Source organism: Falco peregrinus, chromosome 6 (assembly GCF_023634155.1).
Source record: "Falco peregrinus isolate bFalPer1 chromosome 6, bFalPer1.pri, whole genome shotgun sequence".
In the NCBI taxonomy this organism is placed as follows: domain Eukaryota; kingdom Metazoa; phylum Chordata; class Aves; order Falconiformes; family Falconidae; genus Falco; species Falco peregrinus.
In genome coordinates this window covers 50,351,490-50,364,935 of record NC_073726.1, presented here as the reverse complement: position 1 = coordinate 50,364,935, position 13,446 = coordinate 50,351,490, and the positions used below count along the sequence as shown (strand labels likewise).

Sequence of the window (13,446 nt, the reverse complement as noted above, 5' to 3'; positions counted from 1 at the left end):
TGTGCTCATCACCATGGTATCTCAATATGTTCATAGAAACACTGATTGCAGTGTCTGTTCTCTCTCACACATGGTTCTTTTTTCCTCTTATCCCTTCTCTCCCCATGCAAGAGTTAGGGGGTAGAACTGGATTAATTTCTAAATGTTATTACTCTATAATATGGAATGCAGTTTTCTTAGTGAGCCATATCAGAAAAGACAACTTTTATTTTGAATGTAGAACAGCTTAGTTCTTGTGAGAACAGGCCCCGTAGTTTTTCAGAGACATATAAGGAAACATGAAATTGGGAAAAAATAAATTTTAAGAAAAGTTTAATCACTGAACCATTAAGAATGACACTGACCAGTGTCTCTTCTTTGTGTCACATCTTTTAAATCCAAATGAGACTAGTATGTGCACAAAGTGACACGGCAGACAAGTACATTACAGTGTCTTCAGGATATGAGCATCATTGCTCAGTGCCATTAGAAGAGCTAAATCCCAGCGGGGAACCAGATTTGGCAGTGTTGGCTCTCTTATAACCATAATGTCATGGCAGCGTTACAGTATGCTCAGTTCTGAAAACAAACTGGGAAGACCAGTAATTGTCCTTCAGCCAGTATTAGCCACACAGGTCTCTCTCTGAGTTGTGGCAAGCTGAAGTGAATCTGCTTCCAATGTCCCAGATGGTTCTTGTACAATCCCCGTAACTTCTTTCAGTCTCCTATTCCCTTCCCGCTTTTCCTTCCAAAATGCCACTGACTATGAATAATTTAATTTGCCTGCCAGAGTTCTCCATCACTTTCTCCAGCCTTAAGAGAGTAACTTTCTAACACTGTATTTCAATGTCTTCTGGCAGAATATTTTCCATCTGCTTTTTAGATGTGTGAGTGTGGGAGGGGCAGAGGAGGCTGGGATAGCGGGGGTGGTGTCAAGGAACGATGCCAAGACATGCTGCTCTCGCTGAAATGATCTACTGCTTCCTTTCTGTTTCCACAGGGCTTGGTACGCTGCTCTCACTTCCCTTCGGTGTGGCTGCTGTTCCTCACTTCTCCCAGAGGTAAGGATAAAAAGGAAAGAGAAAAAGAAGGTCAGCTCCTCTACAGATAACTTTCAGAATGTGTTGGGATTGGAAAAGTCCATGAAACAAAGCTTTTATCTCATTATTCCAGGCTTTTAATTGCAGCTAGCAATGTAGCTAGCATGAAAAGTATTTGAAGAATGAGCACTGATCTGGGTGGACAGAGGGAGCTGGGCGAGAAGGTGGGCACTTGGAGGAAAAGGAGCTGGACTCTGCCTGTCCCAGATCACTCTGGGCATTGCTCTGTGAACTGGGAGGACAAAGAGTCTTCTGGTTATCACAAAAGGGAAGTGTCACAAAGCAGTAGCTGTTTTGCAAGATGCTATTAATAGGAATAACACATGTTTATTTGCCATGTGGATTTTAGGGATTCACCTTTACAGTGAAGATACACCTACTATAAGCAGTTTTCTGCTATTTGGGCTGGGAGAAGCTGGTGAATCTCTGATCTTCCTTACCTGTAGACATGTCTTTGGAGTGGTTTTTGGTATGTTACATAAATAATGGGAAGCTGTAAGAGACATCCTGAAGCAGCCTTTAGGATTGCATTGCAGTACAGTTATGTAATAAGAAGCAGCAACTTGGATTAGCTTGTGGAAGTCAAGAAACATGACAGCAAGCATTATGCTTAACAGGGAACATATTAATGATAGAATAAATAATACAGTATCCTGTTCTAAAAGACTAGTCAGATAGTTTGATGCCTGTGGCTATGCTTGATGTGGTGCAACCCATCACATTCAATCACAGATACTAAGTTCGGCTGTGCAGGGCCTTTATGTAGATGCAGACCTCTTGGAAATCCCACCCACCTTTGCCACGAGTCAAGGAACTAAACTTGTTCTGTGAAGCAATATTAAATCATGGAAACGGAATGCAAAAGTCTTTGTGCAGCTCTGCTGTTGCTGACACATAGCATGGAAAATGGTTGCTGATTGCCCCATTTCCTTTGAAATCCTGTGCATTTCTTTCTTCTGAGTTCTGCTAAATATAGTGGCATTTCATCCAAGTTATATAGCTTCTCAGTGGATAACTGATTATTAAATATAGTAGTGTTTTATCCAGATGATGTATTTTCTTTAGTAGATAATAACTTTAGCATATCTGTATGACTGACAGGGAATTGGATGAGATTTTCACATTCTTGAAAGTTGTAATGTAAAATTGCCTCAGACATGTTCATGGGATAAAGACATGACTTTTCTTTCTAAGAATCATTAAGGCTGAATTAACATGTTTTGCTATTGCAAGGTAGCAAATGTAGATGCTGATATCTATTTGTTAATATTATACTGTGGATATTTTAACTTTTTTTCTCCATATTTTTAACTCAGTTTGACAGGTGAATACAGCTGAATAATTAATTTATACTTTGTCAAAGTTAGGAAACAATTTGAATGGCAATTCAGAAGAACATCATGTAATGCTTAAGTTAGATCATTGCTCCATGTACCTTACAGTGTGTACAAGACAAAGGCTGAAATCTACAGCTTTGTTCTGTTTTGCATTAAATTGTAGGGTTCTTTTTTTTCCCTCTTTTTGAGCATATGCCACCAAGCATGCTAATGAACCACTCAAAGAATCAGCTGTACTAACAGTTAATGAGAATTCAAAGAGATTTATTTGTCTGGCATCATCATTTCAGTGAAGACTCAAAAAGGATTAATTTGATTTATGTCAAAATGGAGGAATCTTTATATAATCTGCAGTCAAACTTTCATGAATATATTTATGCAGAGTTGCACATTTCTTCAAATTCATGTGTAAAAAGCTATGGGAGAAGAAGACAATATTTATTTATATGTAAATTATTTGTTTTGCGCAGAAAATATATTTCAGGTTTCAAATGTGTTTATATCTCCTCTTTGCAGTGCTGGGGAACTTACAGGATGAAATTTTGAGCTGCTGAAATCACTGAGTTTTATACAAGATTTTGGTGAACTCCAGAATTCATCTACAAAAAACTGATGGTCAGGCACAGATGAAAAAAACCTGTACAACATATTTCTCAAGGGCACTCAACCATACCTCAAAGCAACAATTTTTCCAGAATACTTATCACACACACAGAATACACATTAGTGTGCTATCAACATTTCATCTGCTCTTTTTTGGAGGAGCTGCATGACTCACATTTTTCTCATACCCAAGTACAAAACTTGTGCTAATAACGTCATTACAATGCACCAAAACCTCATGTATAACTATATTAAGTATGGAAAAGACAGCTGATTTCAGCACCAGCAGGATTTGTAAGCACATCACTGCTCCTAAACCCCATATCATTACCATTTCCAGGAACTGTGCATGGCATCTTGAAGTGGGTTTTCATATACCGTTTCCACAGACCTTCACGCACTACTGCTTTCACACAATGACCCCATATCATGCATGAAGATACTGTGAGTCACAGAGGGCTTTAACACAAAAAGCCTTGTGTTGAGCAATTTTCTTCACATACACATTGAAATCCAAATTATTCATGAGTAACTATACTTTTGTTAGACAAGTTGTGCTAGCTAAACTCCAAATTCACAAGATTATTCATGCATGGCCAGAAAAGAAAGAAACTGTAGCATGCAGTATTAAATGACCTGGCCAGCTCTTACATTGTCCTTCACTCTTTTTTAAATTTCTTTGTCTAGTAGGGCTTTTTAAGCAATGGGGAGAAGTACTTGTGATGCACACAAATGCAATCCTTTGACCTGCTCTTTCCAAGGTTTTAGGTGAGGTTATTATTGGCAGTGGACATTAATCCAAGACCAGCTATGAGAAGCAAAAGCATTTTACTTGATCCAAATGGCTACTGGTAACTGATAGTAACATTCAGAATAAGCAAAACTTCCAACTGACATGTGTTTAGGCATATAATGTAAGGGAAAAAGGATATCTAGTCTCATTTTGCATATAATGTGAGGGAAAAAGTAGATCTAGTCTTTTTTTGCACCAAAATGTCCCTTACCCGCTGACACACAGACTCTATTTCACTTCAGTATTCTTTCATGCTCAGTAGCAGCATTTGTTAAAACGTTTTCTCTCTGAAAGGATTCTCACGGCCTCTGGCTGTGGCCAGTGTTCTCTGTCAGACACCATGTTCAGCACATATTAATAATGTTATGCTTCAGTGATAAGGACTTAATGTCATGTACTGTCCAACCTACTATATGGATCATGCACATAACTGTGCAGACATTGAGAATGAAATCTTAGCCTTGGCATTGCCTAGAAAAAGTAAAGTAGGAAAAATCTCTTTGATACATACCTTAATTTTAAATAGTCACATGTATTTACTTACTATACTAATGGAATACAGATGTGCAGAGTGATGCAATATTTTTGACCAGGGAAATCTGAAAAAGAGTAACCATGTGGGAAGGATACAAGGTTAGTCTAGTGTGGCTCCCATGGGCATCAAGACATTCTGTGACTGGTATCAGTTGGAGCAAACTCTGTGGAGCTCTGGCCGCTGCAGAATTTAACAAGAAATTTCTGCAGGGAAAAAAAAATAATAAAAAAAAATAGAGGCTTGTTTGACAGAAGTAGTAAAATCTGCTCTTCCCTAAACCAGACTTTAATATGAAAAATGATGCTAGAAGTTTCAGTTAGTCTGGCAGGGTGGAAGAAGTCTGGCTTTCCATGGATCTGTGTTCTCTGATTTTCATCTCTTACTCACCCACTTTTGTATTCCTATCCTCTATATTCTGTGTACCACAGTTTCCTTAGGTCTTTCTCCCACAGACAAGCCTCTTTTCTGATACCTCTGCCTCTTCAATGTCCCAAGGCTCCTGAACCAGTGTTTTGCAACTGGTGATGCTTGGGCCACTAGTAGTCCACAGAACTCCAGGTGGCTGCCAATAAGAAAACTGGAAAAATACCCAAAGACTTTTACATGTGCAAGCAAATGATCACAGAAAATTGGGGAAACAGAAGCAGTTAATTAAAATTCAGAGCTGATATTAGTTTTAGTTTATTGATAAATGAAAAGAAGTAAAAGATGCTCTTTGGCTGTCCTGCAGAAGAGGAAGATATTTTTTGAAATGGGTAAGCAATCCTAGAAATAAAACTATCTAAGAAATAATATCTTAACCATATGTATTTCTTGCCATGTCCTTTACCTGTCACGTTAGGCCAGAGCATCACTTGCTGTGGCAGGTTTAGACCTACCTATGAACTGGCTGACTCATCTCTTGATGGAAACTGATGGGTGCTTCAGCAGGGCAAGTCCACCCCTAAGCCTCACTGGTAACAATCCAGGTGCCTCTCTCCTTCCTAGCCAACAGTCTTTACAAAATATACAGGAAGATGATATCGTTGAGACGTCTACTTTTTTGTCATATCTCGTTGTAACTGGCTAACTGATTAGACATTTATTAGTTGGTACTGACAGGTGAATTCAAAGGCCTTGATCACTAAAATACCCAGCTGAAAATAGAAGGATTATAGCAATGTTCTAGGTGGCAGTTTCAGTATGATCTTAATTAGCGGGTCACATTGGTGCATAGCATATACAAACTAAGCAATCAGGTCCTTTTAATGACATTTGAAAGGAAAGAAGAATACATTTATTTACACTGAAACAGGAAAACTTAAAATTTGCACAGAGTAGTTAATGAGTTGGTCTAAATATTGTCTGCTACTGCAAAATGCAGGTTCTGTGTTCAGTCAGTTGTGCTATGATAACTCTGTTACGTAAAGTCAGGTCATGTGAATGTAATGCCATTTAATGGGATAGGTTATAAAAACAGCTCTGAACAAAAAATCCATTACGATTTCCCATGCTTGCCTTGACTAGGGATTAAAACTTTGTAGTGGCCTGCATTATCTTAGCTCTGAACATATGGTGACATTGTATTCCCTGTTAAAAGAATGCATTTACTTTTCTTTGATCTAGAATGTAATTCTAAACAGCAGTTACCTATACTCTCTTATGCTGTAATGTGTATATACTACAGGTATAGCAAAGTTAATTTTAAGCTATACAGCCTACAGTCATTGGGATGGCAGCAGTATGGGGCTCAGCACAAACTAACCTCACAATTATTTGCTTTGCTTTTTTGGCTTTTCATCTCTCATTGAACCTAACACTTCCTCTGTCTCCTGTACCTGAATCAGCCAGTATAATGCTAGCTCAGGATAGTTCCTGTTCCACGCAGTGCAACAGCACTGTAATCAGTAAAATAAAGGAGTGAAAGGGCCCAAAAGTTTGTGCCTTATCCTGCTGGAGAACAGTTACGTATGGAGAATAATATCTTCACAAATCACACCAATTAACAAAAGGATTTTCCTTTTATTCCTGTTGTCTTACTACGGTGTGATAGAAGTGGCAGATTCCCTTCACACATGCCATCCATGCTTCCAAATATGAGATCCGTGTCCTACAAGACAAAAAAACCCCAACCACATTACATAAATGAGATCATACCCTCCATAGACTGACCTAGAAGAATCACTTCAGTTTTCAGAAGCTTCATTAAAAAGCTTTCTTTCTCTTCATGGGGGAAAGAGGAAAAGAATAAACATTGCACAGAAAAAGAAACATTGGACTGTATTAGAGACCTTGGGTTTGTTGAGGCAGTTTACCCAGAAAGACATCAGGCATAGAATTTTTCTCCAAACCTTTTGGAAAACAGATGACCCAAAAATAACTAAGCCATCATAATAAAAGCAAAGCTCTTAAATCAGCCATGAGCCTGAGCTTTTCCAGTGGCTATTCACAATGGAACTTTGAATATTTTTTCAATGATGTGCAATGAAAGGAGTTATGTCCTTCTCTAAAAATGTACTCTGTTTTATGAAATATTTAACATGTATAAGTAAACATGTACAAGTAAACTGTAGAAAGAATAATATATTAACTACTAGGAGGGAACACCATCCACTTAACTTATTTCTTGAACTTCCTTTTAACATATACTGTGGATGGTATCAAGCCCTAATGTGTTATATTTATAATCTGTTCTTTTTCTAGAAGCAAAAATGAGACTTGAGTAGCATTTTGGATGTAGAGATTTGGTAAACAAATTAGCTGTAAAGCTTCCCACATAATAATATTCCTTTGACTTTCAGACTTTGGCCTCACTTTTAAAAAGCATATGCTGCACATGGAAGTACTTCATAGCTCTTTGAAAGTGAAATGAAAGCATATTTTAAGATTTAAAAATGTCAGGATATTCTTTCCTGATTTTTCTATTTCCTAAATTAATGAGAAGGGAAAGATTCACAGCTGCAACTGTCATAGTGCCAGGACAGTGACTGAGAGTGTGTGGGTTTTTTCCCTTTTCCCCCCTTTCTTCCTTTTGCTAAGTTTAATGGAAAGCATTGTATAAATAATGCCTGGCAATAGGATAATAAATATGTAATATCAACCTTCAGATACTGGGCAATTTCTCTAAGGACACTAGAAAACAACTTAAATCACAGTTTACCAGTACTGCGTTTACAAGGAATGCATTACCCAGGACTCCAGGACTTCTGGTGATGCCTGTGGGTTTCAGGACAATGCTTACACTCCACTCCCACTTTGCTCCACATATGGCTGGGAAACTTAGTCTGAAGAAAAAGTGTAATTCACCTGTTCCAAGTGGTGCTACATTCTCTCATGTCTGGTTAGTATCTCTTGCTCAAAAACACAAAGATAACCCCACTAATATTAAGTTACAAAATACTCCTCCTGCCCTCAGCCCTACAGCCAGACCACAGCAGCAAGGCAGGCATTTATTTATTTTGCTTTCATCTGAGATCTGCTTTCTAGGATCATCTGGAGCCCTGTTTAACAAACTGGGTTATTTTCAGGGCCTTAGGTGACTGGTGGTGGTCTCGCTTTCTTGAACTCCATTAGAGGGCAGGGTAACTCGGGCATTTGGTCTTCTGCTACAGGCTTTAACTTTGGCAGGGAGGGTGGGCAGCAGCTCCTTGGATCTGGTATCTTATGCTGCAGCTGCCAGCAATTATGGGGAGCCAGGTCTGACAGTCTTGGTGTTCCCATATAGTCTCAATGTTTTTGTATACTCTTGATTCAGAAAGACAGGGTGGTACAAACACAGGCAATGGGAAAAAGTAACACTAAGAAGCCAAACTTCCCTGTCCCTTCTTTCCACTTGCCCTGTAGGCCACATTCAACTGTGATTTCTATAGCAGCAGTGAAGAAATTGTATGCTAATTTCTAAACATTTCCTGGAGCAAGAGAATGAACAAGCTACAGATATGAATTGCATAACCAGTACATGTCAGTTTATAAAGTGAAAAAACCCAAAGCAACCCAGATTAACATTATTAAAATTCAGTTTGTCTTTTTTCCTCTTTGTTCTTCACCAGAGGCAGTAAAAGTCACTTTTTCTGCAAGATCCCACTCAGTCAGTCCCAGATGGCAACTTTGGTTTCATTGCAATCAATGACAGCATCTTCACCAAGCTTTCACAAAAAACAAATTAGAGTCTTTCAAATTAGTAAGTGGTAAGAAGACAGCTCAAGATTACTCTCATGAAGTAGCAGTGTGTCACCCCATGCAAAAACTTTAGAGCTATTATTTGACCTTGTTCTAGAAAAGAGAAAGGGTAGCGCTCAAGGGTCAGCCTAAAGAGTGCCTCCAGGCTGGTGAACTTCTATGATGTCTCCTCCTGTCTATGCATCTGTTTTTCCTCTAGGAAAATCTGGACTAGATTATCTAAAGCAATTACTGTATTTGAAACCGGTTTACTAGATTTTGATTAAAAAAGGGAAAACAAACAAACAAACAAAAAAAGAACATTTTCTGCCCATGTCTTTTCTTAGCTTTGGTGATGTGCAATAGTGAGGGTTTTTTTTAAATCCTATTCTGTTGCTGCTTGTTTCTACTGTGACATTAACAGTTTAAGACTGCTTTCATCTCCCCTTCTTTTCTTGCTCTATAATACATACAGAGGTCCTGGCACAAGCCATCATATACACTTCCTACTACTGATTTTTGTGTTTCTGTAACATGCAAATGAACAGTAATATAGTATAAAGTTCAGCTCAGATCTCCTAACATTTGGCTGCTCATAGTTTCCCATCTCCAGACAAGGAAAAAATACATAATATATCTTCTTTCTGTGGGGAATAACACTCACTTGTCAGAACAGTCCAATTTTTTTAAAGCAGCTCCTGGGAAATTTCCTACTATTTATTTTCACCAGTTTTGGCAATATTAAGAACATTAGCGCATGTGTGATACTAGCTGTACTAGCGTGTTCAAAAGGTGGTGCGGTATGCTCTGAGTCACTTTGAGAAAAGAAGACATCCTTTGTCAGAAGCATCAATACTGGCCAGAGATTAATTCCTCAAAATGGACCTTCAGTTGTCACCAGGTCCAGTTAGCTACAGTTTTTGTTATTTAGCTTGTAAGCAGATGTAATTACAAACATGGAAACCAATCACTCACCTTCATTCTTTCCACATTTTGTTTGCTTGAAACGGTTTCTAAAAATTTCTATGAGAAGTACATCCCTTCTTGGTCTCAGTCTTCAGCCAAATGACAAATTTTTTAAAGAGTGTCTGGTGATATTCTTCCCAATAGAAAGTACATTGTGAACATTCAATAAAAAGCAGAGTGCTAATGTTCACATTTGGTTGTCTGATGGTTTAGCACTCTTTTGTTTCTGAGATGCTTTTCTGATTTTCTTCATTCTTTGCTTTTCAGTGAATCTTTTATTCTCCCTCCTGGTTGCTTTTGTTTTGCAGGGTTTTTTTTGGTTTGTTTTGTTGTTTTTTTGGTTTTTTTTCCTTCCCTCAAAATATAAATCGGTCACATTGCATAGTGCATATTTACATTGTTCATTTATCTTCCATCTAATAGACTATTGTTTCTGTTGCTTTCTAATGGGCCCCAAATATGGTACTTGTAGGAGGTGTAATTCTTGGTTCACTTTAGTGGGTTTACACACTTTTACAAATTTAGCTTAGATGACCAAAATATTTTTATTCATTGAAAAATACTGTGGTATGTGTGTATACTTATTTCAGTGTAACTAGTAACCTTTACTCAAATATAATGAGCAAACAAAAATCACAAAGCAAAAACTTTTTCCAATAATAAACAAAATGTGGAAAGAATGAAAGTGAAAGATTGGTTTCTATGTTTGTAAATATAGTCTGAAACATACAACTACAGTAGTTATGGTTACCATAAGGGAACTCCATAGCAAAAAACCAAAAGCACTGGCAATGTCATTAGGCAGTTTAAATACATTTTTAGCAAAACAAAATATGCTTTATGTATTGGGAATTTTAAAATTTATTTTTAAAGCAAACTCTTTGTGTCCAAACCTTGAAGATTATTGCATTATATTATTACATTGTATAAAATTATGTAAGCTTTATTAAAATTCAAAAAAAGTAGGATGTCACATTATACACATGAAGATATTTTGCTTAAACATTTTGCTAATCTTTTAATTTTTGTCAATAATTTGTTCCTTTTGGTCTACACTACTCACTTATGTAAGTACAGCCATTGATGCCAACAGTACGATTTCAAGATTGTCAATATATCCAACTACTTGTCCCTGGTCTAGCTTCTGTAGCTGTAGTCTACCTTTAAAAAACATTTGCGTAGAAAGACAAAATTAATTTTATTTTTAGAAATCACAAAATTCCGTATGTGTTTACAAAATGGGGATACCCATCAGTCTCTGCAGCCCTGCTAAACAGGTAATGCACACTGTCACCACAGACCGCAAATACTATCTAGGAATTGCTCCTTAACCACAGTGTGACAGTGAAAACTTGGAGAGATAATGTGCCCCATTTGGGAAGGCCACTTAAACTACTAACGTCCAGGACTCTAATGAGCAATAAATGTGCTTCAGATATAGGCCATTAAAACTTCATGAGTACCCTGTACTAGTATGCCATCTCACAAACATTCCTGTCTATACGGAGAGAAACAGAGAGACCTCCTTATTGTGGCAAACCTGTTTAATAGCTGTATGTAAGTAAACTTACTTGGTTATTTATAAAACTATATAAGGTTTCTAAACTATATTTGTATCTCTTCCTCTCAGCAACCATGCCTTCTGCTATTTTGAGGTGATAATTGATATCCAAATAATCCTATTTGCTATATACAGCTCATCTTTATTTTTGGTCTCCTATAACTAATGCCTGTGGGTCTTGTCAGTTTGACCTTGAAAAGACCTTCTATTTGTCACATAGGATAATACAGATCTAAGCCATCAATGATGGTAGACATGATAGGCTTATGAAAGTGTAACAGAAGGCACCAGTCATGGACAGGTCATGAATTTAAATTGAAGTCTTCCTATTATAAATGAGGTGGAAAAGTGGACAGCATGTTTCCTGTGATTGGACAAAAAATCAGGATATTCATATTCTAACTCTTCCACCAGCTTCCTGCAACATGTGGCTCTGGAAATGGGCTGTAGATTTTCATTTTTCAGTCCTAAATTTGGACAGAGAATGAAATTAATCTCACCTAACTTTAGACCACTCCAGTGGAGATGCCAGTAACTCTTTACAGTCTCATAGACATAGAGTTACCATAGGGTGAGACTCACATACTTTGTATGAGATGAGAATTCACTGATTATTCAACTTACAGGTATCTTCATGAGATTGGAGGAATTCTAGTTTTAAACCCCAATGTTCACATGCAAATCATCCTCACCATCAGCTGAAGCTAATGGAAGTTGCAGACATTCAGCACTGCTGAAAGCCAGAGTCCATTTGTGATGCACATAATTTGTAGTTGCTCTTCTATTGCCATGGTTTGAAAAGCACTCTCATCTCTTACCAGAAACATGTTACGGAAGGTAGTGATGAAAATACATCTTTAGATATGAACTGAGCCACAAAACTGTTTCAATAGTTGATAAACTCTGTAATCATTTTGTCACCTCAAGTGTATTCATGCCTCCTGAGAGGTGGTCAGATTCCACACAGTGATGCAATCCATAGAAGAGTCTACAAATAAAGTTAATAATGAACTAACTCTTACAATTTCTTCAATTTTAAATACAAATGCTAATTTATCTGTACAAGTACAGGAATGCATTCAAGTTTGTTTTAAATGCTGGCCTTCTTTAGCTGCTGAGGTTGATTCAGAAAAAGAATTCTGTCTGAAAAACAAACGCAGCACAAAATACGAAGTATTTTACTGGGAGGTTTTACAGATCTACCCATTTTACAAGTTCCTTTTTCTCTAGTACAGTAGTTTGTTAAGTCATAAAATGAAATACCAGACAGTCTTTTCAAAAGCGAGACTTATGTTTCCTTTTATCAAAGCAATAGAAGTTGAATGTATGTGTGGATGTGTGGTAGAAAGTACTCTGCATGTACGTACAGGATAGAAAAAAGGCATGGAAACAGTTTTGGCTCCATGTTCCAGATAGGTCTATTTTATCTGATAAAGGTTTTATGAGAGATTTAAGGAAGGGTTAAGATTGATCATAGACTGCTTTGGGGGAAGGGGAAAAGGGAAAACTGGACCCAAGGCGAGGCCCAATATGACTCAGCTGTGACATGACTTGATGGACATGGCACAAACTGAAGCAAAGCAAAACTTCCTCTCCTGAACCTCTGGAAAGTGATAGTTTTCCTGCATGATGAGATTATGCCTTGAATGTAACAAGGATCTCCTGATATCAGGAGGAAATGGATGACACCTCACTGCTCATTTGAAGGATGGTTTACCATGGTGCTCTGTGGTTATGTTCCACATCTAATGAAAGAAAAAGACTGAGGAGATTGGAACAGAGCTTGAGGTTTGAGGTACTAAGATGGCTAGAGAGCAAGAAACCTAAATACCTCAGCTCTGTGCAGACTGATTGCATGATACTGTTCTTTAGCATAACCCATGGAAATAAGAAATGAAAACTCACTCATTCATTTTGCTTTGCAAAAGAAAAAAAATGTACTCAGCTTACTCTGTGGCTGTCACAGATGTACGTTTTGAATAGGCTATCCTGGACTAATTCCAATAAACTAGATCATGTTGCTAATATCTGTGTGAATGTGTGGATGCTTAAATATTAAAAGAGTCATTTCTTTCCATAATAACAAGTAGTAGCTGGTTTGACTTCACAGGACAGAAATACTGCTGAAGCCTGTTGCAGAATCTCATTATATTGGATTGGGAAAAGCACACACAAGTATTGAAATGGCTGCTTCAATGGAGTAGATGCTAGTGAGCTGTAAGATCTTTTCCTTTATCAGTTTTGCCAGGCAAACTTTTTGTGCAACAAAGGGAAAAACTAAAATATAAGTGAAAATCAGGCTTGAAAACAGAAGTTCACCTGCTGCAGTATGCATATTTGACCATGAATTCCATACAAGGAAAAACTTTTTCACTGTGAGCATAGTAATATATTTGAAGAAGCAACCCAGAGAATCCCTATCTATGGGAATATTC

At 37.6% G+C, this 13,446-nt stretch overlaps 1 long non-coding RNA gene across 2 annotated transcripts in view; it reads left to right on the top strand.

The window, feature by feature from the left end:
- Nucleotides 1-957: 957 nt before the first annotated feature.
- The window catches only part of LOC129784797 (uncharacterized), a 69,424-nt gene continuing 56,935 nt past the window's right edge, over nt 958-13,446 (top strand). For both annotated transcript variants that reach the window (XR_008747891.1, XR_008747890.1), the window contains exon 1: nt 958-1,040. This is a non-coding gene — a long non-coding RNA (uncharacterized LOC129784797). The remainder of the gene's footprint in view (nt 1,041-13,446) is intronic.